Here is a 27,997-nt window from a genome sequence, read left to right as displayed (position 1 = left end):
GAAAAAGAGCTGAATAAACATCACTGAATAAAATGTGAAATTGCATTTTATCTTTCTGTTTTCTTGTAAAACTCTGTGCTAGCAGACCTGGACTGTGTCTGCCTCTAGCATTTGATCTGAATTCTATCTCAGTCAGCCTTTTTTATTTCCCTGCCTTATTTTAAGCATAATTATCAGATTGATAAATATGTGCACCAAGCATAACATTAGCAGAGCCTGTGTTCTGAATTACTGTGGGATTGTTGCTTCTAGGGAGTAGAGACAGTTTAGGACCAGAAAATGAGCATGTTTCACTGAACAGATTCTCTTTTTCAGCTAATAATAGTTCATATCAAATACTATTTTGTGAAAGATAGAGACCAACTTGCACACTCTGTAAAAAAAAAAAAAAAAGAAGTGGAAAATGTTCCCTACAGAACTCACATATTACAAAATCAATTTTGCCTTAAAGAACAATTTTCAGAGTAGTTTCAATCCTAAAGGAGGTCTGTATGTGTCTGGGCTCCTTATATATTTATATCATAGTGAGCAGAACAAGGACCCAATAGTGCTCCCATTTCAGACCCTCTGTAAAATTCAGCTTAAACCCACAGTAATGATAATGGAGACTGGACCGTTTACATCCTGAGAATTTTTGTCTTGAAAGTTTCCATTAGATCTTACAATACATGCACCAGCTTGAACTAAACATCTAACTCTTCCAGGACATCAAGGTACTTGGTCTCTGTAGCTCCATTATAAATTGTTGGTGAATCTGATTTCTTCTCCACAAACCAAGGTTCACTTTCCACACCAGTACTCCTAAAAAATATCTTGTCCTCCTTGGTACCAGAGACTTTCCTCAAGGTAAGCTTAGCTTTGCCACTTTTAGGAATAGTTCAGCCTGTTTCTTGTAGAGGGCAATAACTTTATTGCCAAGAGAAAAGGATGAGCAGTCTGAAACAACATGCTGCGTCCAACAAGCTCAAATCTTGTGCACACTCTGGTATTAGACACTATAATGGGATAGGAGGGTGGTTGTCAGCAAAGCATCAGCTAACTTCATGTTTCTCATGGAGTGCTCCTTCCTTCTGCTTTTTATCATGTCAGAGAGGCAGTGACAACAGCTCGACAGTGTCATCCAGCCCCTCAGTGCCTGCAGCGCTGAGTTGGCTGACTGGGGCAAGTGCTGGCTGAAGTCTGCCCAAAAAAGCAAGAGAAAAAGAAGTTTCTGAAAGAGATCTGTGTGGGCCAATTACAGATCCCTTTTGAATCTCAAAAATGTGGTTTAAACTGCTTAGTCTTCTAATGAGTGCAATGTTTCCAATCTAAGACTTTCACAGGGCCATTATGCTCATGTATTCATAGAATCATGGAATCATAGAATGACTGGAGTTGGAAGGGACCTTAAGGAACATCTGTTTTCAACCCCTCTGCCATGGGCAAGGCCACCTCCCACTAGACCAGGTTGCTCAGACCTCCATCCAACCTGGCTTTGAACAGTTGCAGGAATGAGGCATCTACAACTTCTCTGGGCAACCTGTTCCAGTGTTTCACCAACCTCACAGCAAAGATTTCTTCCTAATAGACAATCTAAACCTATCCTCTTTCAATGCAAAGCCTTTCCCCTTTGCCCTGCAACTATCTGCCCATGTAAGATGTCCCTCTCCAGCTCTCCTGTAGCCCTTCTGGGTACCAGAAGGCTAAAGAATTGTATCTGGAGGCTTTAAATGGTCCAGCTGCAAAGCCTTGGACAAGTATGAGCTCCATGACTGAGGTAAAAAGTTTTTTGGATGTCCTGCAGTCACATACAGGACTGTCTTTTGGAAGGTTTCAGCTTCTCCCTTTACTAGGTAAGGAGATGTGGTATTTTCCAGGAGATACTGAGCATTTTCAGCCACTGGGAAACTGTTCACAAGCTTGTGCCCCTGACTTAAAGCATTGTCACGTGTTACAGATAAAAGGAGACTATCCAACAATGCTGTTCCTTCTCCAAAAGGGTTTTGCATTCTGTGTAGGTTACATTCAGAATCTGCACAGACTTCAGTTGTTTGTGCAACCCTACAGACTATTACTGCACATGTTTTCCAATTATCCAACTTCTGTGAGAACAGAAGGTCAGCAGACCATCCTAGATAAATATTTTTGTCACCTTGTGCTTGATAACTAAGCTTTCCAAAGGGTAAACAGCCATGATTTCATCATCAGTCTTGGAATGACAAGGTTCGGGAGTGCATAGAGTGCATGACATGTTGCTCCAATATCAGGGACAGAAGATGAGCATTGACAAATTGTGCAGAGGGTAATATTTTGATTGATTATTTGCATAGGAACTTAGTGGTGAGGTCTCAGAGCTTTGATAAGATGCAAAGATTATGATAGAGAATTTGAACTCAAAAAATTATGTTTCTGTTACAGCTCTGGCAAGAAATGTGGATGGAAGAGAGTACTGAACAGTACAAAAAGACAAAATTCTCTAAGAAAGTAATTCCAAATGCAGTAATAAACTAATTAAACACTGTTAGAAATATAATGAAACTAGCACTGTCTCCCACAGGCAACCCACTGTCTTAAATAAGTATTTTAATAATCCTCCTGTGGATTTTGGTACAATTTTGTCTGACCCTTATTTAAAGACCACCAACATGGCAATTGAATAAGATTGGCCAACCTGTGTGAATTGTCTTTAACCTAGAGTCAGCTCTCTTTATTTTGTTGCCTACTTTTTTCCTCTTTAATTTTGAATACAGCTGTCTTTTCAGAGGACTTATTTTTTTCATCAAAATCTGCTGCATTTTTCCATCTTCCTGTGGCTCTTGGTCTCTTGTTTTGTTCTCCCTAAAGCTTTTATAGTCAGCTGCCAATACTTAGAATTTTTTTCTTTGTTAGAATCAGCTTTTAAAACCAAAATTTTTTTAGCACTCTTAGAAATTAATTTGATACCTATTAAGAAAATAGAAGACTGAATTCACTCCCTGTATAGCCACAATCATATTCAATGTATCTTGTGGGAGGAAATTTTTTGATAGTGCAAGTGTTGTCCCCAGCACTGCTGGTATATCTGGACCAAAGGTTGAGTCTCTATGCTGAGATTGTTGAAGGTAGAGGTTCCATCCTTGAGTGTGCAGCTCTGCCTTGTAGAGTACAAGATCTGTACTGTTGAACAAGGATGGTTGTTGCAATATTAGATGAGCCAAACTGAAAATACATGCACAGCTGTGCATAGACAGTCACTCTCCTCCTGGATTTCCCCTTCAAAAGAAAAAAGGTCCTTCCCTCCAATATCAAATACTGTTCCAAGCCTGACAAACTGCTGCTGACAACCATAGCCACCACAAACAAAAATGATCTGTCGAAAGGTAAGAAATTTTGGAGTAGTAGTTCTTCAGCCCTAATTCATACTTTTAAATAACAGGGATATATACAGCTGCTTTGCTGTCAAAGACATGAAGATTTGGAAGGTACCCTTTTTTTCCTCCCACATTTAGCATATGTTTTAGCCATGCATAAGATTTTTCCAGTGTGGAGGAAACATAAGAGGAGGAGGAGGGGCAGGGAGGAGGCAAAATTTTCTTTCTTTCTGAGATGCAATCTGAAGTGATTCTAGAAATACTCACTTTAGCTTATATATTTTTGAAGATAAGACTTGTTCATATCAATCAAAGCAGAGTGGCAGCAGCCAAGTAAATTGCTTCAAGTAGTTCTGCTTTTCACAATCTGATGCAGCCCTTTGATATGTTTCTTCAGTTGTAGAGGGGCTCTAATGTCACAGGCACAGCTGGTTTCCCACTCAGCTATCACACTTAACTGTGGGGGGCTCTCCTCCACTGCAGGTGCCTCTAACATCAGTACCACAGGTATTCCAAAGGCCCTGGGTTTTCTGTGGGTCCATTGCCTCTCCCATTTTACCTCCATCTTACTAACCTGATAAATAAACTGTTCATGAGGTTTCTTTTTTTAAAAAACTTAATTACTCAATTCCAGCCACTGGTGATTCCAAATGAATGAGATCAATCAGTCAGCCATTTTTTGTGAAGATACTGCAAATCTATTAATGGTAGAGGTAAGCAAAGAAAGGTGGTGGAACCAGGAGAGACCTGGATAAAAAAGTGAAAGCACTGAATGACATCCAGGTAGAAAGGGATGCAGAGTTAGTCATCTGAAAAAGCAAAGGGTGAGAATGGCATGTGAAATTCCAATTTTCTGCCTTCTGAGCTCATTTTAACCTGTTATACACAGTGCTGCAGCTGTTAGACCTACTAAACCATTTCCACTGACACCAATGCCAACCATTCCATTCCTTCCAGTGAGAATACAGCTAGGCTGATAGAAAATAACTTTACTCTAGAAAGCAACATTTTGAAGCACTTAATTTGCATTTTTAAAAGTGTGTTTTGTAGATGAATGGTCTTTGTTGACATCTCTTTGGGTTTCAACTAAAACTGAAGCACACTTAGTTTTCTGTTAAGATTAGGTAAACTAAAACATCAGAAGAATTTCAGAATTCTTTTTCTGCCTTGAGTAAAACAGAAAACACAGAAACTCATATTTTAATAGCTGCCTTTTTTATTTTAAATTCATGACTAGTGGAGGTTTGGTGACAACATTTTTTGCAAGTTCTGACTGGATATGAATTGTTTTGTATCTCCTTGTGTAGCATAAGGCAAATTAAGAGATTGCTATATATAGTTTTTATCTATACCTGTTGAGATTGGACAGTCAGCAGTTGTCATAGAGAATGGTTTGGTTACGTTTATGTGTCAAATGCTAACTCTTCTGGCAGCAATGTCTCTGTCTCTGCCATAAGCAGTGCTGGTCATTCTTCAAGGTCTGAATATTGAAAAGGTCAGTCCTGGGACTGGTGCAGAACCATACCATCCTAGACTGACTTTCTTAGCTTGAAGACAGTAGGCTTCAGCCTTGCAATGCAGGATCCACCCTCTCATTAGCATTGCAGGAATTGCACATGGAAGGAATCGCTGCTCCTTGTGGTGGAGAGTGGCAAACTCGGGTGGCCGAGTAAGTGCAGCGCACAGAAATAATGGCACAGAGAGTTTTTCAGCTGACAGGGAGATCTGAAGCACCTTCAGATATTGTAAGCAAATAAGGCCCTAACTATGTAAAGGCAGAAATCAAGGACTCAGCTTGGAGAAAGCCTGGGACAGGCTCAAGGCAGGACTTTCATGCACAGGAAAACAATAAGGCCTTTTTTCTGAAAAGAATTGTAAATTCTCTACAGTATGACATCATCATCAAGTAGGTACATCTATGAGCATGTTCAACTGCAAATTTAGCAAGAGAAACTTGTGCATGCCATGCAGCCACACTCTCACAGGCTGCTTATACCTTCCCACCTGAAAGCTGCTCTTTGGAATGTTATTTTATCACTTTTTCCCAGCAGCTGTGTAAATCCCACAGTCTGATATTCTGGCACAGGAGAAAGGACTTGAAGAAGAGGAGGTGTAGAGTACACTAGTCATTCAGTGGATAAATGTGTCAGCAGTGGAGTGCATTGAAAATTATGTCTCTGGGAAGAGTGCTAAGAAAAATAGGTATACTCTGGTGGTCTGTAGCTCCTCAAGAAGCTTTTTCATGCTCCCATCAAGATGCTGCAAAACAAAGAATTTGCATCTTTGAGACAGAGAACTTGGGAGTGAGGTATGGTCATGAGAAAGTGTTAGAGAAGCCAGTGCAGTAGTTCCCACCTTCCCCATGGTTTTAGCAGGCAGACAGACACAGCTAGTTTATGGTTGGCCTTTCCTGAAACTCAGAGGCAGACTCCAGTTTGTGACTGCCATTTGAAAATGCTGCAACACATAATAAAAAGAGTATGGAAAAACTGCCGTAATCTACATTATTTGTGACACCCATACAGTGGCCATTTACAGTGCCAGAAAAATTAAAGTAAACAAAGAGGCCTGCCAAGTTGTTCAGAATGAATGCACACATATTCTCAAGTGTTAGACAAAAACATCATATATGGAAAAAAAAAAAAAAAAAAAAAAAAAGAAGAATTTGCACTAAAAAGTAGTCATCAGCCTCTCTCAGAGCAATTTAGACTAAGTTCAAGATGCAGATGGCATAATCTCCTTTATGATCTTCTGTAAAGATTTGACAGAGGTGGATGCTTTGTTGACTGTCCTTGCACAAGGTCACAGAGCTGACCCTATGCTGTTAATGCCATAGTGAAATGAAAAAAAAAAAAAAATCACAAGGAAAGGCAGGCTTTACATGACTCCCTCAGTCACCTACCCAATTAAAATTGTGCTAGTTAAAAAATTATCAGGCATTCACTATAACGTTGGTAGACACTTGGAAAAAACCCAGTGGGATCCTAGTACTTTAATCATAGTATTGACCTCCCTTTACCTATATCATTATAGTATTCTGGATTTTTTTTCCTACTAAGATTTTGCATTCAGTTTCTGCATAAAGCACAGAGGATCAAATCTGTGCTTTTCTGTACAGTTACACACAGCCCACACAACATTAAAATGACCATCATTTTGCTGGTAATGTCATGTGTGGGTGGCAATATGTAGAATTATCCTTTAAAGGCTAGTGTCCCTAAGTTAACCCAGGATGGAACAGTAGACGAAAATAAATAGCTACATTCTATTCAACATTTCTCAGAAAAAAAACCCTATGATAAATTACAGAAATGACATAATGACCATGGAGATAGAAACTGAATAACTGAAATGCGTTGTTTTAGTGCACCTGGTTTATGTTTCTAACTAAGAACTAGTTCACTATTTCATATTTCTGACACACAGAAGTCTCTGTTAAACATCCAGACCACCTATTTCTTCAATTAAGATGTGAGAGCTAGCAGTACATATTTTGTGACATTTTTAACAAGCCCTTTAGCAGGCCACAAAAGATCAAAACCAAGAAATAATACGGTTTTACTAGGAGGTTGTTCTGGCATTTATACATCATGTTGAGTACATCAGGAAACAAAGCCAGTTTGAGAACAGTTCTGTTCTTCCTAATGCACCAAACAGGGCCTGAAATTATTCACTTTAAATTCAGTGAAAAAGCCCCATTACATTTAATGTGTTGCATCAATTGTTGTTGACTAAAATGTCAATATTTACAGTTGCAACCAGGAAACATCAAACTGTCACAGCACTTTCCTTTTGACAGCAGAAAACTAGCTCTCCTTGCTTAACACCACATGGAAAGTACTGGGAATTGCAGTCACAGTAGGGATAACAAAACGCTTGATGAAATCCAGGCACTGAAATCCACAGTGCTTTTCTCTTCAGAGGCACTCCTAATGCAATAGGTCTACAGAGGCACAGTAAGTAACTCCCACATCAACCTCTATTACATAAAATAATTAAGTCTACATCAATGATTTGGAATAAGAGACCATTGCTACAGGATCAATGTTGTGCACTTTGAAGAAGAGCAAACCTGAGCTGCACCACGCCATTTATTTTCCATAAATGCTTTGGTTTTGCCTTGCTGTTCTTGCATCTGCAGGAGCCCATTATCCTGGATAATATTCTATTCCATTGACAATTATGTCTTATTTCTGTCCTTTAAGTAGCTGCTGCTTTGAGGATCTCTCATTATGTGATGCAATTTTCATCACTAAATCTCCTTTAACTTTTACTGCCAGGAGCACATTTTTATATTAACCCCTGCAAGTATCCAGAAACACCAGCTCGGAATCAGCAATCTGGTACAATTTTGATGGCTGAAATAGGATGATCACTGTACAGAGCTTGGGAACCAACTGATTTGTATTTAAGCTGTCAGCAGGGACAATAGAAATCCCAGGACTCAGGAGAAAATGAGTAGATTTAGGCTTTTCCCACATGCTGTGTTCTCAATAATACAAGCTTTCACTAGAGAAAAAAAAAAAAAAAAAAAAAAAAAAAAAAAAAACCAAAAAAAAAAAAAAAAAAAAAAAAACCACCCCACCAACTTGTAGCCCTTCGAATTGCAAGAATAGTCTTCACTAAGTAAATCCCATCGCTGCTGTTTTGTTGAGTCTGCAGCTAGCCAGACTGAAACAATAGCACCCAAAGAGCCCACAACTCCCTGGTTGCATCTTAATGGGCTGTTTGTTAACTTCAAAGCTGACCATTTAAATGCTAACATTATTAGGCAAGTAATACAAAACATAAGCACCCAGCTTGAATCATTAGCGCTTAATTGCCTAACATTTTCTCTTGTTTAATCTACAGCACTGTGCAAACTGGTCTTAATTTTGGTTTTGAACAGTGGAGCGCTCACGGTTATGTTGCCCTGTATGGAGGGACTCATGAAGAAGCAGCAAAATATTTGAGCTTGCAAAAACCTGTTTCTTTTAATGCCACAAACAATGCAGCTTTACGCTAAAGTTTTCTCAGATTTTTTTTTTTTTTTTTTTTTTTTAGGAACTTTTCCTTGACTGAGATGCTTGTTACATATTCTGGGCAAGAACTGCTGCTAAGAAGTAAGTGAAGATTCAACTGCTAATGAAAGAGTTCAGAGTTGTTTCCTCTTTTCTTTCCTTGAGCAAATGGGGAAAAAAAAGGGAAAAAAGCCCTTTCTACTGCTTTTTCAAGGTGATGTAAAGGTCACTGAAAATAGCTCCCCTATAGATGCCAATGAGTGACATTTTGCCTGAATACAACAGAAACATGATAAGCTATGGAAAAATTCAAATACCTTTCTAGATAAAGCTGTTTCTGAAACGTGACTTGTTCCTTAAAATAAAGTACAAAATTTAACTCTTATCTTCAAATCTTATCTGAAGCTTAAACATGTCCCCTAAATGTAAAAAAACCCCACAAAAGAGTGAAGTAATACAAATCATTTAAATATATATACTATGAAACCTGGACAAAGACTAATAGATTAATGTCTAAACTGATGATTAAAGTGAAGTGATGATTTGAAGTTTCAGCTTTTAGCAGCTGAGTTTCAGCCTGGTGTATGAGGATGGAAACTCCATCAAAACCACCCTCACCAAAAAATAATCCCCAAACTCCTTTTTATTACTGAGAGACACCTTGTTGCTCATTTCAGAAGTAATGAGAAAGATGACAAAACCAAGCAATTGTGGTGTATTTTTGACATTTTGTGCTCTGAGATGTCTGTTCTGCTGTTCACTTATTTTTTCATGCTTCTCTGGTGTCTGGTCTTCATTGTTAAAAAAACAGGGTTTTTTCTCTTGATCTGGGAAGTGTTTTCTATCCCAAAGAAAAGGCATAATGAAAATAACATTCTAGTTTCTCTCCAAGGTAAATTCACCTTGACCAACACTATTTCCCCCTTGAAGTCAAGACTTGATTAAATTTACCTGGAAGGAAATATTACCCAACTGATCCTCACTGGGTGCCACATCATTTCCCTGCAGTTCAAAATACAACTTTTTTTGTTTGAAATGAAGCCCTGAGGGAGATGGACATACCAAACCCATGTATGCCATTGAACAAACCTATCAAGTGGAAGGTTTAATTTTTATTTTTTTTTACATTGTATTTTCAGTCAGAGATTAATTTATGGAAAATTATTTACATTAAACCTGTAAGGCTCCCTGGATTCACCATTACACAATGTTAGCCTGTGAACATGACACTGATCCACGTGAAGAATTTTATCTCTGGAAAAAGAAAGTATTACTAGGCAGATTTACCAACAGTTTTACCAAAAGATTTACCAAAAAAGGTGGAGTTTCCAGCCATCCTTCAAAAGAAGCCAAAGAAGATTGCTGTAAAAAAATTTGAAATTGGTGACTGCAGGATTGGAGTTTGGACAAGAACTCAGGCAGATGTAAAGCAAAAAGGATGGAAAGGCAAAAGATAGAGTCCTAGCAACTGGCCAGCAAACTGATTTAAGTGTTTCTTCATCCCTGGCTGCCTGTAGACCTTCTCCTTCCTCTCATCCATAACAAACAATCAACTAAATCCCTCTATCATTCTGTAGCCAGTTACACTGCATGGCAATTCCTTTTCCCATTCTCAGGCATGGCTTTCTAAAACCTCTTATGTGGTTCTCCTGGAGAAAATATGACCTGAACTTTTGCAAACTAATCTCAGGCTCTGGTGGTTTTACCCCAATCTGGCCATTTTCATTACACTGACATCTTCAATCCACTCTTTTCTAAACACAGACATTGAAATTTTATGTATCATCTTGTTGTAGAGCAACATAATATTGAGATGCAGTAATGGAGGGTGCCAGCAGATGGTGACATATGTAAATTTCTATAAAGATGATGTGTAACAAAAGAGTCTTCAGAAGATGCAGATACTTTATGTATTTCTGCTTCCATTTCTTGTAATACTCTGGGAAAAAAAAAATAATCTTCCTTTCATTATTTCTATCTTGCTCTGCTACAGCTGGTGGCAGCTGTTTGGGGACCTATTTCAACCACTCAGATAATTTTGTTTGGCATTGATGCCTGAGTAGCTGCTGCAAACCATCTTGGAAACTCCTACAGAGTGTGTCTACATTATGCTTTTTTGCTGAGGGTTGTTTGATGGGGTTTTTTCTCTTTTTCCTTTGGAGAAGTTATTACCAAGTGCACTGTTTACTGTTTATTGTCGATATCACAGGGGAGCCAGAATGCAAAATAGATGGCTGTAATAGCCACAGGGTAGCATACTGGGGGCCAGCAGAGGAGAAATGCTAATCACATTGCCATTTCCTGGTCCATATGGTCAGGGCTTCAGTACACAATGGTTTGAAATGCTATTATGAGTACAAGCTAATATCAGTTCTAGAGAGAAGACTTTGGCAAACCTATTACCAACTCTCTTAAATTGCACCTCACTAAGAATTTAGGGTAGCCATTCATCCAGAGAAAAGAAATAGAGCTGTGAGCTTGCTGAAGTCTTCTTTGAGTTGAACTTATAGGAGCGAAAAACTTTGAAAAGTCACATTAGTGTTTTTTTCTTGGCAAGAATGAACTGCATATCTGTTCTGAAGGAATGACTTGCTCAAGCAGCAACCCTGTCCTTGAATCCCAAACAGGCCTAGCTCACTCATTCAGTGTGAAAGAATCCTTTTGGCCACAGATGGCATTACGGCCCCAGCTGTTATTGTCTCCCATCCACCAGAGGCTTTCACACCAAAATAGAAAGGGCCATGTGTTTCCATGCCAGTCCTCTTCAGCAATCTTTTCAAACTTTCCTCTCTGGTCGATCAGATGAACATGCAGGGCTGTGAAGTGGGTACCACTGAGGGACAGGAATGTTCTCTGAGGTCTTGGAGTGGACAACTGGAGGGCAGGGTGGGCAAGCAGAGTCACCACTTTGCCATCCCGTGGCAAAAGTGGTCCCAGCTCATCTGCTAGGGCTTTGCAAGGCTATGGTGGTGCTGCCCACAGGGCTGTTCTTTTGTCTTAGCACTGACAGGTGCTGTTAGCAAACAGTGAAGAAAATAAAGCAAGTAGCCTGTAGTAGCTGAGAAACCAATGCATTCTACTGAACCAAATAAAGGTTTGTATTCCTACCAAGCATTATCCCACATATTCAGACCATGGAGAGGAAGAACTTGAGGACAATCAGTAAATAATGGAAATGGACTATGGCGGTATACAACATTAAAACAACCAGAATGGAGACAATTTTATTTTCAGACATGGTCAGAGTCAGCAGTGCTCACAACCTGTGCACAGTCCTAATGTGAATTAAGCCGTTTTGAATTCACTTTTCCCTAGTCAGCTACCATTCATTGCCCTAAAAGATGGTCCTTTTCTGGTATTAAGCTCTACTGGCCCCTCAGCTACCTGATATGAGCAAGAGGTATCCTCAAAACTTCTCTTCTCTTCAGGTTCCTAAACTGTGCACTCTCCAAGCTTCACTTCTTTTGGTCAGGCAATGGGAACAGAAAGTCATCTTCATGTCTAGGTAGCCCTAGGAGATGCACGTGTTTCTCCATCCAAGAGCACAGAGGAGCCCGTCTCTGCTGCTACTTTAGCATGGTGGTCACAGCAACCCTTTAGAAGAGATTAGCTTTGAAACCTGGCCTTAAACATAAGGTGTGAAGAAGGTCAAATTTAGAAAAAAGCACTGTGATCTAAATCCATCCCTATTATTTTGGAATGAATAATTTTCAGTCTTTGGGATTAAATTTTCCTAAGTGTATACTTTCCAAAGTGTATACTTTCAGCTCTGGGATTATTCTATCTGGAAAGATGCTTCCTTGCTATGCAGTCACTTCTTACAGTCTTTTGAATCTCTAGTTTGATTGTCCCTAAATGGCATTTACTCACAAAGCCATTGCTACACAGCATGTGTTCTTCTGCCTAGAAAGCCGAATGTCCATTATCATTGATATTTTTTGTACCACTCATCATGACCTCAGTAGCTATAGATTATCCTGAGATTTTGCCTCAATGTATAACTTTTCCTGCATCAAAGGCTTGTCAGTTTCCATTTATGGCCCTTGTAGTGCATTTTGGGATTGGCATTTTTTCCTGCATGGTCTTGGGAATCAAAGACACATACACACACAAAGGTGTTTTCTGTAACAGGCAAGTTACAGAAAAAAACATATGAAGAAAAAACATTTGAAAAAAGACATATCCTGTTATAAGGTTACAGAGCACTGCACTGCAGTCATCATGTTGCCCCATTCAGAATACATCAGAGGGGAAAATGTATAATTACGAACACTGTGTATATTCAGGGAACGAGGACATCATCAGTGAGGACATTGATGATGGAAAACGTAGGAGAATTTGTAGTGTGAGTAGATGTGTACTCTCCTCTTCATATTTACACTTCTTGGTTGGAATAGATCTGGTAGCAGGGCTGGCTTTGGAGAAAAATAAAGCTGACCACTGCCTATAATGGGCAGCAAAGCAAGCCCCTCAGAAACAGCTGATGATCATTGTCCTGTGTGTGAGAGCAGCGTCACTGGCTGAACTAGACCAGTGAAAATAAATCTGCCTCTGGTGAGAAGTAATAGGCAATGAAAAGACTGAGTTTGCTAGTTGGGCCTGGCAGGAAAGAAGGCAGAAGAGGAGAGGTGGCAGTGGTAACTGTGGTAGCTTCCCTGTGCCAACATCTGCCTGTTCCTCACAGCATCACTCTCTGTCCTGTGCTGCCCCAATATTTCAGTTTGCCTCTTCTGCTGGCAAAATATGAGCCAGCTCTGTCTTTGAGGCACAGTGAAGTCCTTTCCTTGAATGGAAAGCTGTGGTTCTCCTCCATCCTGACTCATAACCCTGTGTTAAAAAGGATTAAGCCCTTCAGATTACACTACTTTCTGCCATTCTCATTTTCCCAACTTTCACCATGTTGCCATGGCATCATATGGCACACAAGAGCAACAGCTTTTTGTGTCCTCTGTCATTGTAAACACTGCTCAATTCTTGAGTTTAGAATTCTGCTGAGGTTCAAAAACCCCTGCTCACTGCAAACATTTTCATAGGATATGGGTAGAGTGGGATCATTTTGAGATGAATTGTAGCTCTAGATTAACTATGTTTTCTAGGATGCATTTTCAGAACATGGCCAAGATGATGTACAAGATCACCAGTGACTAAAGGAGGTAACTTTTCCTCTGACTCCTTTCTCCATCCTCCCCTTTCCCCCTCCCCATCTCTAACCACAGCCATCAACTTTCCTTCCAGATTCTGCTGCAACAGCTCATCTGATCTCAAATGAAACTGCTTTGTCTTGTCCTTTTTTTGCCATCTGATTGGGCTGCTGTGTCTTGTTGTGTGACTTACATGAGTGTGAAAGTCATCTCAAAATGAGCAGTGGGAGAATGGCTAGGAGCAGGATGGATGGAGATATTCAGGAGTGGAGCTGGACCTCCTACTTTTGCATCTACTATGTTATTTGTCCCAGACCATATCATAAGATCGGACTCTAATTGCACCATGTGCTGGACAGAAATCTTGTCATTAATTTGGACACTTCATAGTGCAATATTCACTGAATCAGCTGGGCTGGAATGGACCATGGGAAGTCTTTCAGTCTGCTCACAGCAAGGTCAAAGGGACCATTAGAGGTCTCTTTGGTTAAATGTGTGCCAATGGACTTCAAGAAAGCCCATTTTGGTTGCAAGATTTGCCTGCTGACAATCTGTAGAGCATAAAAGTACCTAGACTGAAATGAAAGGAAGTGAGTGGATTCAGCCTCCCTGCAATTTCATGAAAGATGCCCTCTGTGTAAGTGGTATTCATGGCCTCATATTCTCCTTCTGAATCTGCAGGTTTTCAGAATGGTTCTCTTGGTACACGCTTTCTTCTATAAGGAGTCCCTTGAATGCTGTTTTCCACAGTAAATCCTGGCAGGTTTTGCTGAGAGAGAATGCTAAGATGTTCATACCTCATAAATACATAAGGCAAAGGATGTCAGGGAAGGGAGATATTCTCTCCATTCTATAAAGCAAAGCTTTGCTGAATCTTTTTTCTCCTCCAGAGTCCCAGAGAACATGTGCAGCAGTGTAGCAGTGGGGACACCAACCTCCTGAGGCTCAGCCCAGTACCTTTCCTGTAAAACTATTTTTCTTCAAAGCTGTCATCTAGGAGGATTTTGTTAGCTACTCACAGCTTTGAGATTTGTTGGGGACTTTTGCCTAAGCTCATTCCTTTCTTGAATACAAGTGTGCATTTGTTTCCTTGATGTGTTATCACACAATTTCCTTTTAAACAGAGCTTACTGTGCAATCTTATATCAGCCTTTGCATTTGTTCTTGTGCCATGCACAGATTTTTCTTTGCCGGGTGTGCTTTTGCGCACTTCATGGAGATTATAGCTGCTCTAGTTTGTGCTATCACTGCTTTACTCACCTCATTTTTAAAATCATCTGTAAAGCCATTAGAAATTATTTTTTCTGCAGGATGTTCCAATATCAATATGAAAGTTATTTGAAAGGCTGTTACAAAGTAATCAGATGCCTTGCCTTCTTTTGGCAGCTGTTGGGAACACATGATGACCAAGTGCAGAGTTTTCATCTGGGTGCAACAATCTTCTAATGTTTTGATTGGAACATTCATTTTATTCCCTCTATAAATTCAAAAGTGAATTAATTTTGTTAATCCCATTCTCCTTCACAGTGTGAGTTCAGATTTCCAATTTTTCTCCACTGGAGACTTTTTTTCTCTTGTGCTGCTATGCACTGAAATACTCTGCCTGGCTTGTTCAGCATTTCCCTAGGAATCCTTCTAGTGTTAGCTGCTTGGGTGGATAATTTCACCCATTCACTGTTGATGCTCTCACTTACCATTTGATATTTGACATCCTTTTCCCATCCTCATTTACGTCCTCTTTGCAGCTGGTGTAGGAAGAGACCCTTTTGACGTCTCATGTTTGCCAAAGTTTATGAGCCTCAGAGCTCTGTGTTAGGAGCAAAAATGAATGAGAGAGCTGGGTATCTTTTAGGTAATACCTTTCTACTCCTATGGACCTTAATGTTGAAAGAATTAAACACTGGGAGGCAAGGCATTTGCTCATAGTTAAAAGTAAGTTTCATTCAATATGCAGCTTCAAGCTCTTGATTTTTTTTCAGGGCAGTGTTTCCAGGAAAAAAAGGAAGGGCTGTGGGTTTCTCCTTGAGTTGTTCCACAGTTGCCCCCACTAGCAACTTCGTCTTGTTGTTTCTGTAGGGAGGCAGAGATCCATGTTGGAAAGAAAGATGATTTTTTAGGTGAGAGAGATACAATTTTATTACTACAAAGGAAGATCGGCAACTGAATTCATTGGAGTCCATGACATTTTCCCACCCTTTGACTATATTCTTGGTGCACCAAGAGCCCCCCCTTTTGGGAAACATTTACAGCACCCATTCTAAAACACTTAAATTGCTGACTATATTTCAGCAGCTTGTTCAAAAAAGCAGGCAGGTTCTCCAGTATTTCACTGCAATGGAGCAGCCCCACTTTCTGCAGCCTTTATAAGCAGTAATATAAGACACAGAAGCAATAACACAAGTGCATCACCAGTAGAGACAGTGACATGCTCTGGCTTTTCAACCTGACCGCTTTTTCTGCCCATCCTTCCCAATGCTAATTCCCCAAATTAACTTTGCAATGAACATTTACCACTCTGGTAATATGGCTGCATCTGCACTCCCAGTTATCAGAAGGTGTGGCCAAAACATTTCCTGAATCATTGCCTGGTCTCTGCACTAAGGATGTGTGAAAGGATTTTGGAAGGTCAGACAATTTCTGTGTAAACAGCATTGAATGTCCTAAAATACGCTGCCTCCACTGTGAATTACAAAACTTTTATTCAGCACTTATGTTAGCAAAATTTACTTGCTTAGAGGCATGTGAAAGACAAAGGCAAAGTGGGTTAGAACACAGCCAGACCTAAATTCAATTTCATATTTAAGTGATTATCCTCAGGAAATTTTAACTTCGTACTACTAATTTTAAAATTAACTTCTTAGGAGAGAGATGGGGGGAAAAAAGTAATTTATATATAACTCAAGATCTACTGTGGCACTGGGATAAAAAGCAGTGCAAAAATGTCTGAGCACCTTATTTAGTGCTTGTAAATAGACTGAATCCTAACTCATGCTTCTGTTTAAATGGGCTATTCCACAGGTCATATTTCTCATTTTCTGCAGCCAACTTGTCACCTGGTTAATATTGCAAAGATTTACACTAAATTCACAAATGCCAGCTTAAAGTGTCCAGGCTCCTTTAAAAGAAAAATAAAGTTAACCTGGGCAAAATGAATAATACATATTTTATAGCCAAAAAGTAGATTTCTTTTTCAGAAGAACTATGAGTTCCTGCAGCCTTTGATTACAACAATATTTTTTCCTAAGGAACAGAAAGCATTTATACTTTGATAACCAATTCCCTAAGGTATGTCTACACTTATAAATTTTAGTATATTTCTTCTCCGTTCATTGTACACTCTGGCAGAAGTTGGGAACTGTGTAAATTTTTACTTTATAGCTGCTGAAACACAAGCAAACAGCATCACCAGTAACACCTCCTGTGAAGCAACAGTCCTTGATTTTTCTCCAAAATTAAACAAAAAACCCCCACTTATAAATTGATGCCCCAAATTCAGATAGAGTTTCTTTCCACAAGAAAACAGTGCCTCACCGTTGTGGTTCCTAATGACCATGCTGGTTTACAAATATTACCACATACGACAATGCTTGTAGGCTGAAGATCCTGTAATGGAATGTAAATCTCATTTTCAGATTTTAATTAACAAGAAAAGATTGTAGAAACATAAAGAAGACTGCAAAGTGTCTAAAGATTGCAGTTCAGTTATTTTCAGTTGATGAAAGATAGGTAGAAGCTCTTATCCAAACAGGTCATACAATGCCACTCATGGGCTGAAATTGAAATTTTCAGTGATTTGGAAGATACACAATCCCGTTGTTCTGGGATAACATGACTGTGATTCACTGCCTCAAAAGCAATCACAGATCAGCAACTCCTTTCTGCCCCCAGCCACTCTATCCCATGTCAGAGTGAAGGTCACAACAATGTTCAGCAGGCTGGTGAATGCCTGGGGATTTTGTGGCTTGTGTTTGTCAGGAGTATGTGAACACAAGTTTGTCATCTAGTTTGCAAGTGCACAGGGCTTACATCCATAGCTATTGTAGGGTAAAAATAGTTAGGGAAAGCTATGTCATGGAGCATAAGGATGCACCCCCTCTCTTTGTCCAAATATACATGCATTTGTAGACTGAAGGTGCCATGGGCAGAATGAATTTAGAGAGCATCTGGGCAAAGCAGACTCAGATGAGAAAATTTTATTTAATTCATTTCCAAAGCAAAAAACTTACAGTTGAATGTAAAAAAATAATTTGAGGACTTACAAACACATAGGTAAATCATCCAATTTACAGTCTCTGCTGAACTTTGTGAGGCAAGGGGCAGCACTGGAGGTGGAGAAGCAAAGACTAATGCTCTTCTGCTGCGTTTTGTCATCCACTCATTTTCCTGCCAGGTTGCTTCTGAGCGTCCCTGTTCCAGGGTGGGTCCCTCATGGGTAGACCTAGTTAACTTCTGCCTTTCACAGAAAGGAGGACTTCAAAGGGAACAGGGTAAGTAAAGAAGCTGTGAAGCAGCTCTTTTGGAAGGGGAATATGTCTGCCAGACTGGGAGAGCACCAACAAAGCAAAATCAAAGGCCAGAGTAACTCCATTAAAGCATGCTATTGTGGGACACTTAGGAAGAGTGAGAAGACTGGTATGAAAGGAGAAGTGAGAAGAGGAAAGCATAGAGCAGTAGAGTGGAGGTGCAGAATGTCCAAGAGAAGAAGATTTAGCTGCTGATGTTCTTCTTGTGGAGAGGAATGGCCCTGCTGCTGCTGAAGGAAGACCACCAGCTGTATGGCGGTGATAGGTGTTTTGTTCTGTTTCTGTGTGTTAGGCCTTGGGTGTAAATATCTACATATCACTGGTCTCCCTGCAGGTTGTGCCACCTCTTCCTCTGGGGATGGATCAGCTAATCTGGGACATTTGAAACAGCAATCTATTCCCACATGTTCTGGAGGCCATGGAACATTTAACTCAGTGGATACTACACCCTCTTACACCTTGAGACACACTGATACTCTCACTTAACCTCCTCTGAAATGCGTAGTTTTATTAGTCCATTTTTCAATTTTTTAGATTTCCTCCTGCTCCCCAAGAAATGCAGTGTAATACTACTGCTTCAGTAAGAAAGTCAGTGGGTGTCCCAGGTGTGGAATAGTCTGTACGTGATAGAGCTCAGGGAACTTGTGCTGAGGAAATCTCTTTGAACTTAATGTCCCTAAAATTCAACTAAACTGCAAAAAATTCCTTGACTTGACTTTGAAAGAAGTAGTTGGAAACTTTGCCAGAACTTTGTCAAAATTTTACTGGTCTCCCATTTCTAGTTCTCTTTTGGAAAAACAAACAAACAAAAAACAACACAACTTTTTCCTATGTATTCTGGCTCTTTTTTTTGACAGAAATATACATCCATTGATATAATTTTAAATTTTTTTCCTTTGACAGTTTTGGAGTAAATGCCCCCCTCATGAATGTCAACATGCTCCAGGAACCGTATTTTTATGTTTATTGCTACCATCTGAAGTGAGAGTCATGCAAAAGATAGAAAAGAAGAAGGCTCTAATATAAAAAAGTCAAAACCAGAAGAGAAGTGGTAGGAATGAGCAGCTACCAACTGGTAGTTCCAGAGAAGCTGGCTACAGACACAGTAGACAGGGAAGCAGAAAGGGAATCCCATTTTATCCCCCAAATGCTCTACAAAGATGCTGGAGGAAGGAGGCAGAGAGACCTCCCATCAGACAATAAACACAACATCCATGTTTTCTGCAATGCCATCTGTTTCTACATTTTGCAGTGCATTGCTACCTACAGCTGCTGCCGCCAAATGCCCAGCTAATTTTAGGGTACTTATCTGTGCCTGAGCTTGGGTAAGTAGTCTCTCAGCCTTCATTGCCTTCATTTGTAGGAGATGACACATGAGCTCTCCCACCTGCTGTAGATTTCCTGACAATGTCCCTTGGGAGACCATAAAGGCAGCTATGCAGTTGTGGGATGAGAAAAAAAAGTGTTATACAATTAATTAGAAATTGTAAATTTATCAGCAGCATAGGCTTTAGTAAGCAGTTAGTTTTCAGCCCAGAGAGGAGTTGACTTTCAAAATAAATTAAACAAACCCCATCTCTTTGGCTGGAAGGGTGCAGCAAATTCATCAATGCCTGTGTAAAGAAGCAAAGGAGGAGAAAGCAAAGCTTTTGAACAATGCAAAATACCATATTTACAGGAAAAAAGAATGAACTGTCTTAGGAACACAAACTGTAGCAATCTCTGGACAGTGGAGCCCCTCACTCCTGAGTAGAGGAACTTGCTGCTGAAACAAGAAGTTGCATCCTGCGAACTTGGAGATCTGTATGTGTAGGACTTCTGCTTGTTTTCTTGCTTATTCATATGCATTTGTAGGCATGGAAGGGCAAGAGGAATTGCCTGCCTATACACTCAATGGGACTGTCACCTTAGCTGGATGGCTGTGTGGAGAATGCCCTAAACTGTACTGGGGAACAGGTGAAGGAAGGATAAATTAAATGGTAATTCAGCCATGTTTTAGTGTGTGGATGAGTACCATTGTCACTCCTTGTTTGAACCTTTGGGTTGAGAAGGGCCTGAGAAAGAGACATTTAAATCCAAGACAAAATGTTAGTAGTCAAGGAATTTGAATGGAAGCAAATTGACAGCAAAATACTGAACTGCAGGAAGGCTTATGAGCTCCATGTGGCAGAAAAAATATAAAGAAGCTTTCATCATAGTCTCCTTCCAACCTGTTGTTGGAAGCCGAGATTCAAATAAAATAAACAAGTCTATCTTAAGAAAGTAAAGGAATGCCACTAAGAATGTATCATAATGTAAACTGAGAGTATATATTCACCTTGAATACTGCTTACAATTCTGGGCACAGCACTTCAAAAAGGGTAAAGCAAATGGATCCAGAGAAGGACAAGAAAAAAAGTATCAGAGGAATAGCAAGATGTCTCCTGTGTGCATGGTGATTATAAAGGTGAATGCTTTAGAAAGGAACAAATGAATTATGACATAGCATAAATACATCCAGTACTGACTAGAATAAAGAAGGTTAGACAGAGACACCTGTTTGCTTTCATACTAGAAAAAAAAATTACAGAGACACCATAAATGATAAGGAAATCAATTTAAAACAGTTAAAAAGATAGTTCTGGAAGCATAAATAGCATGCATCTGTGCATACACTGAAATAAAACATGACTGAGAAAAAGGGAGCAGTAGGATTCCAAAGAACCCTTAAGACCCGATCTCCAATGGTGTCCAGGTGACTAACTCCTACTGAAGCATTTGTAGTAACTTCAATTAGCTATGAGCTCAGTTTTGGGAAGTTCTGAGCATGCTGGCTGTAATCCAGTGAGACCCATGCTTTGCTCTCAGCAGGTAAATATTGTCCCTGATGAGTGCAGCAGAAATTATACCCCTGAGGTTAAGTACACACTTATATTATTTGCTGGACCTGCAGGAGCATGTTGAGTACTGAGCTTTTCATAAATAAAATGCCCACAATTATTTATCCTAGGGGAAAAAATGCTTCATTGAGGAGCAAACATCCAGTGATCTGTATACATTTAACTGTAACAATAGAGCTCATATAATAATGTACAAGAGCTGACTGAAATGTGAGGAAGAATTGAGCACCAACTGGAAATACATGCTGGTTGTTTATTTCACTGGCATGAAAGATGTTACATTAAAAAAAATCATTTAGCTTAAAGCTGCATTTCACTGTCTGACACTCTATTTTGGAAGAAATGAATAGTGTCTTGTCAGTATGCCTTAGTGAAAAAAACAAATGAGAATAATTTTTTAAAAAGTACATCCCTAAACCTAGAATATTTAAAGAGTCAAATACATGAATCAAATATAGTAATAGTTTATAAGGTTTGAAGTTCTGGTTCATTGTTGCTGAGAGCTGTTGGGATTAGTTACATGGTATGCATTCCTTGGTGGCAAAATGAGCTGCCCTTCCTCCACTGCCCTGCAGCCCTTTATGCTGCTCCCACACTCATTCAGATGTGCCAGCACAACTGCTTGTGGGATCATTTCATGGACCAGATTAGGCAGATCTGTGTTGAAAAGCAAACAAACAAACAAAAAACAAGAACAAAAGCCTTTTTTTCTTGGTGTTTTTCTTTTTGCCCTGGATTGTATCAAGGGTCTGAGGCACAGAGTGTTCCACAAACAATTGCATTGCCTCCTTCAAGGAGACAGCAAACTGCAGCAGAGGGGCAGCAGCTGGTTCAGGACGGTGCTGAGGAACTTCCCGAGGCAGTTTTGTCAGCAAAAATAATATTTAATTGCCCCAAAATTCTCTCTCTAGACTCAATTATATCAGAATTTAATTCCAAGATTGATATTCATCCCATCTCTCTGTAATTGTACTTTAATACATATGTATACATGCATAGAAAGCTATATTAAAATATTATATATGTGTGCATGTGTATCTAAATTTCAAAAACACTCACTAAGCTGTGATATTTGTTTTCTTTGAGGTAAAAAACAAAAAAACTCCAAAACCCCCCAAAACGCACAGGAAAACTGTGTGTTTAGACACAGAGCTAGAAATGCCTGGGAAACACAGTGCAATGTTTGTAAAGACCTATACAATAGAGTCCTAGCTGCCTGCCTCACAAGCATTCCTCCCTTGTGAATGGATGCTTAACTATGGAGCAACAGACCATAAGCGTGGGCAGAGCAGCAGATGGCAGGTCACTCCATTAATATAGAGAATTCAAGTGATTTCAAACATTTTGCTGTGCTTTTGCCCTCATGATGTGAAACTGTATGACAATGGAGTGAAATTCCAACGGCTCCATTTTAGGGACAAGGAATGTGCAGATAGACCTAATTAGATATTACCCATTTACTGCCAGCTCCTATTTACTGTATCAAAACCACCCATTCTTCCCTGCTCGCTGCAGTGTGTTTTGTGTCTGTCAGCAAGGTACTTGGTAGAGCTTATGTGTGCTGAGGTGCAGAATCAGATTGCGTGCAGACATTTTTCCCGTCCCCAGGATAAATGGCAAAACAACAATGCCCAAGAAAATGAAACAATGATAGATCTAGAAAGACGACTTTGGTCTCCGGGCTTCAAGACAACATACTGTGTGCTGGCCTGTGCCTGTTGCTGGAAGGCCTCATGACTAAAGTTTTCCTAAGACACAATGAGAATTGCATCCTCCTTTAAACTACTAGATGACCTGCCCTTAAATGCGGTTACCCTTAACCACATTAAGTGGTTTTCCACATTCTAAATCTTCTTAATATTTTGCTACCTGGGGAGCTCTATTAACATTCACCTGTCTGAAAATGACTGGGGAAGAGAAATGCAAATTACTCCCAGATAATGCAAATACGTGGCATTTTGCAAATGAACCTTGCAAAGCTCAAGCACATGTTACAGCATATTCCTGATGCAGCTTCTATCCTCAATTAAGCTGGTGATGAACATAATATATAATACTGTATGTCAGAGGTTAATTATTCTCACCTTTTTTTGTCTTTATCTCACCACCTTCTCCTTTCTTCTCTTCTGACCAGTGACAACACCAGTTTGAAGCAGCTGTCTTAGTTTGCTATCTTGCATCAGATGTGTTAAATGCAGGGCTGCTGAAAGTGCAGTTCACATCACTCCAGGGGAACATGTTGAATACCCAGGGCTTGAGTTTGGGTGCTGGACTTCTGCTTTTTCTTACTTCCCCGTGGAAGTAAAAGTAGACTTAGAGAGACATTCTGTGAACTTATCATGTAGGAGCTGCCCCTAGATTTTCCGCCTTCAGATTGTCTTTTGGCCTGCCCTCAGTTCTCTGAATTAAAATCATGCCTGTTCAGTTATTCAAATATGTTAGGCATTCCACAGTGAAAGGAATGAGCAGCTCTTCCTTGGAAAAATTTCAGAAAAACGAATAGGTACCAAACCCCCACTGAAGGGCTGATCTTCAGATATAATTCTGCACTGGAATGTACCATTTTTATCTGTCAATATAATTTATTTCCAGGCACAGCTCTACCTGACCACTGTTAGATACACTCATTGTATTCTGCACTCTACAGCAGAAATGTGGAAATATCTCAGAAATAAATCTGACTTCACAATATTTCATTTCTGCTTCTCAAACAATACCACCCTCAACAAACTCTTGAAACCTTTCCGCACATGAATTCTTATTAAATGGACCTAAATCTTTCAGGTTCATATAATGAACACATCAAGAATGTCCCCATAAGTAGATCCTTTAAATATTTTGATTTTTCATATACTCTTCCTAGAAAATGATCTCAAGAAAAAAAAAAAATTTCAATGACAGCCAGTGCTGTCATTTAAAAAATGAATAACATGTGCAGAAGCAAGAAATTTTTGCAGATAATCCTTAAAGGGCAGAAATCTTCAATTCTAGTCTTTTTCACACAGCATCTCTGGCTCCTCAGTAGCATACCTCAAGGGAGACTCATAAATCCCTTTAATATATACTTTATATACAAATATAAAGTATCTATTAAAATTTGTAACTCCACTGGTTTCTCAAAAGGACAATATTGAAGATATTGCATTATGTGCTATTCCAGTGTGACCCTATTTTCATGGACATTAATGGTTTCTTTCTTGTGTCTCTTCCATAGGATCTGTCAATTCTCTTCCTACTGATGTGTGTCACATCTCTGTTACTACTTCCCTCTCAAGTGATCTAGTCAAGTAGCAAAATTAGATTAAGCTATGAGCAAACGTATCTGAATTGTTTTTACCTTTCATTTCAAGTTGATGCTTCTTACCAGAGTTTATAAGAGAAATCCAAAATCTGTACTTTTATTCTTTCTAGTTGTTTTGTAAATCTAATAAAAGATAAAAGCTTTTGTAACCCTACATCTTAACAAAATGCTGGAGAAAATAATCAGTCTTAACATTAACATTCTGAAGATCATCAGTGTGGAGATGTAGGAAACGGAGCAAAAGGGTTTTTTTCAGATTACAGTGATGTGGAATATTTGGTGGTGCATCAGCCTCAAGAAAACCTGTGTTTAGCTTTTTCATAAGAGTAGGAAGGTGACTTATTTTGCCTGCTGATTTGTCATCTTTGCTGGTACTGACAGGTGCATTGATCCTCATACTCATCTCTCTATTGGCACAAGCAATTCAGTTAAAGGCTATTGCAAATGCTTGTTAACCAGAAATATCTTTCAGTAACTAAATATTGCTTATGCTGACATGTAGAACAGGAAAGAAAATATTTTCAAGTGTATTTTCTACCTCCATTGCTGTTTTGTAGATAAGGCTTCTGTGATTTGAAATTTAGAACTCCAAGTCACGTGTAAGATCATTGTGGCGTTGAAAGACATTTTTTGACCTTTTGACTTTGTTAGGCTTTGCATTCTTATTTGGTGATCATTTAAGAAATAACCCCCCATATTTTAGACACATACACGTATGAACTGGTTTGGTAACTGCCACTGTTTCTTGTTCCGTCATCTGAAAAATCAGAATAATCTGGGGAAAATATAGGGTTTTATTACACCACAGAAATACTTTCCAGTGCTTCTTAGATCCCTCTACTACTATGGGCAATATAGGAAGATATTTCATTATTAGAAAGGTCACAAAACACTGCTTTAAGTGAAAGACCTTCCTTGAAATATATTAGGCATATTTCACTAAGAGTTTCTAAAGAATTTATTTAAGGAATGATGAAAACAATCTTTACTCTTGCCCAATCTGTGAAGGAAATTGCTTTGGGAAAGAGAATGGTACTGAGGGAAAGAGTGGAAAAGGGAAAAAACCCACTATACAAACATAATATCATTATCTCTTTCTTTTTTCTCACTGTACTTTTGCATATACACTTTGAAAGTAATGTGTTTGGTGGACTTTCCTGGCTTCGTCTGATCTGGATATCACATCAAGTGATACCCAGCAGTGGTACAACAACCCTGTCTGATACTCCCTTTGTGCGTCAGACAGAGGTAGATTTTGTTTCATGCATCATTCATAGACTCACTGCTGAGATTCTACAAGTTGCTACATCTCCCAGTCCTATTTCAGAGGCTTAAAAGAGAAAGAGATGACTGTACTTCTGTGGAATATGGTCACATGTGCCACATCATAAGATGTTGCTGATATCAAAGATGACACTTATTTTGAATAGGTGGTAAAAAAAGTAGCTCTTTACTGTTGCACCTATGTCTTAAAACTTTTCTTGAGTCTTATTGTGTGCTGTGTTGAAGTATTTTTTCACATGATGACAGAGGAGACACCTGTATTCCCAGCACAAAGAACAGGATAAACAGAAACCTCTACTTTATGTGGAGAGCTGCTGCTTGAGAACATCAGCAAATCACTTAATCTTCCAGTGAACCATAACCTTTTCTCTTACCCACCTATGTCACAGTAAGACCACCTTCCCTTGAATTCAGCCTATTCTCTGCACCTATGGGCCTTTTTTTCCTCTCTTTTCTTTTCTTTAATGCCTTTTTTATGTATGGTAGATCCTTTCCTCCTGTTTTTTCCACCATCTGGAACAGCCATCAAGCATTAAGAGACTGATGGAGGTGGGTTCATTTCACATTTGGTGTCATTGGACATCTATTGTCACTGCCCTATGCCTCCTTTCTCAGCTGAAAAAAAAAAAGTTAAGAAAGAAAACCACGATACCACAAACACCAATAATAATAAAGTCAATAGAACTTTCATTCCTGAGCCTCTTTGCAATCCCAATATGAAAGCCTCTAAAAACCCAAGAGGCTGAAGCAACCACCCTTACTTCTACCTAGACTAGGAGTAAGATCCATGTTAACAAAGAATATCTGTATTTGTGCTGATAAATGTAGCCCACAGAGACGTTCTCAGATGTTTTTGGTAATGGCATACATAATCCATCACAGTGAATTTTGAAGTGGGGCCTCAGGAAAGGTGATGATTCCCTGGACTGAATTAGTTTATAGCAAGGCAAATGTGTACTCCTGTCTGTAGCCCAGAAACTGTTCCCTACAAATGGCTAGTCACTGTTTTCCCCTGATTAGGCAGAAGCATAGGAAGTCCCTGGTGGGGATCCTATTCAATCAAGTGAAACAGAACAGGAATTTGATGGGATCCAGGAGAAAAAGCCCATGTTCACATTTCTGACTTCACATTCCTCAAAATTCCCCAAGGATGTTTTGAGGACATCAGCTTTGATCTTGCAATGGGCTTTGCTACTCTCCCTATGACCACCCCCTCATCACTTAGGAAGTGACACATGACTTGCTCTTGTTTATCACCCACAATTTGTACATAAATGTTAACAGGACCAGAGCAAAACCCTGAAAAATGCCATGCTTTTCATACCATTGTTTAATTCTTTTTAATAATGCCTTCCTCTGCTGAGCTTATAGAACTTGAAATAAATGCACTTTTCAATACACTAAGTTACAGTATAATATGCAACTACAAGAAGGATTGGAAGGAAGATCTGGGCAGCTACACTCTGATCTCAGTGCTGGAAAAGGTCAGAGAGCAGATCATCTTGAGTGCCACCATGCAGCACACACAGACCCATCAGTGGGTCAGGCCCATTTGGTGTGAGTTTATGAGAGGCAGGTCTTGCTTGATCCACTGTGCCTCTTTCCATGAGGCCACTTAGCAGATGAGGGAAAAGCTGTGGATGGTGTCTACCTGGACTTTAGTAAAGCCTTTGACAACATTTTCCACAACATTGTCCTGGAGAAACTGGCTGCTCATGGATTTTATGAGCGGTCTTTGCTAAGTGTAAAATTGTTTGGATGGCCAGGCCCAGAAAGGTGGTGAATGGAGTTATGTTGGAGTCCAGGGCATCCCTCTGGGTGCCCTGGAAGGTCACAGACCTCGGTAGAGAGGTCTGAGACCCAAGCAAGAGGGTCTGGGGTCTGTGCAGGGGGGTTTGAGACCCTGGCACAGAGCCCAGGAAGACACAGGCTTTGATTTCAGTCCATGAGAAAAAAAACTTCCAGCACAGAAAGGAATTACAAGTCACAAATGTGTAACAGACAGTAGTGTAGTTTATCACCATGTGGAAAGTTCTGTAGTTTTGGGATTTTTAGAATGTAGGGGCTGGGGAACAAGATGGAGGATTTAGGGCGGTGCCCTGGGTTCTTCTTCTTTTCCCTTGGCATTCATTTTCTGTAGTGACGTGGGCACAAGGTAGTTTGAGTGGATTGGGTTCAAGTAGAAATTATCCTTCTAGTATAGGCACTAGGCATTGGCATGAAATTGTAAATAATAGATACGTAGTTATCTGTACAAGAGGTAATGACCACCTATCGTAGGGGGAGTCACATCATGTCCAAGCTGCTGTGAACATCTTGGCCGGACACAGAGAATTGTAAGATAAGAAATAATAAACAATGCAAGAAACCAAAGAAAAACAAGACCTTGAGACTCTGCTTCATTCTTGCGCCGATTTAAAGCCTTCAGAGAGCAGAGGACAGAAAAAGACCCACTCAAACCACCAGCCTGAACCTCATGAGGAAAGAAAACCTAAACCCGAGAGAGTTACATCCAGTTGGCAACTGGTCATCAGTGGTGT

This window comes from Zosterops lateralis, assembly GCF_965231275.1.
Source record: "Zosterops lateralis genome assembly, chromosome: 1".
Lineage (NCBI taxonomy): Eukaryota > Metazoa > Chordata > Aves > Passeriformes > Zosteropidae > Zosterops > Zosterops lateralis.
This window is presented reverse-complemented; position numbering follows the sequence as displayed.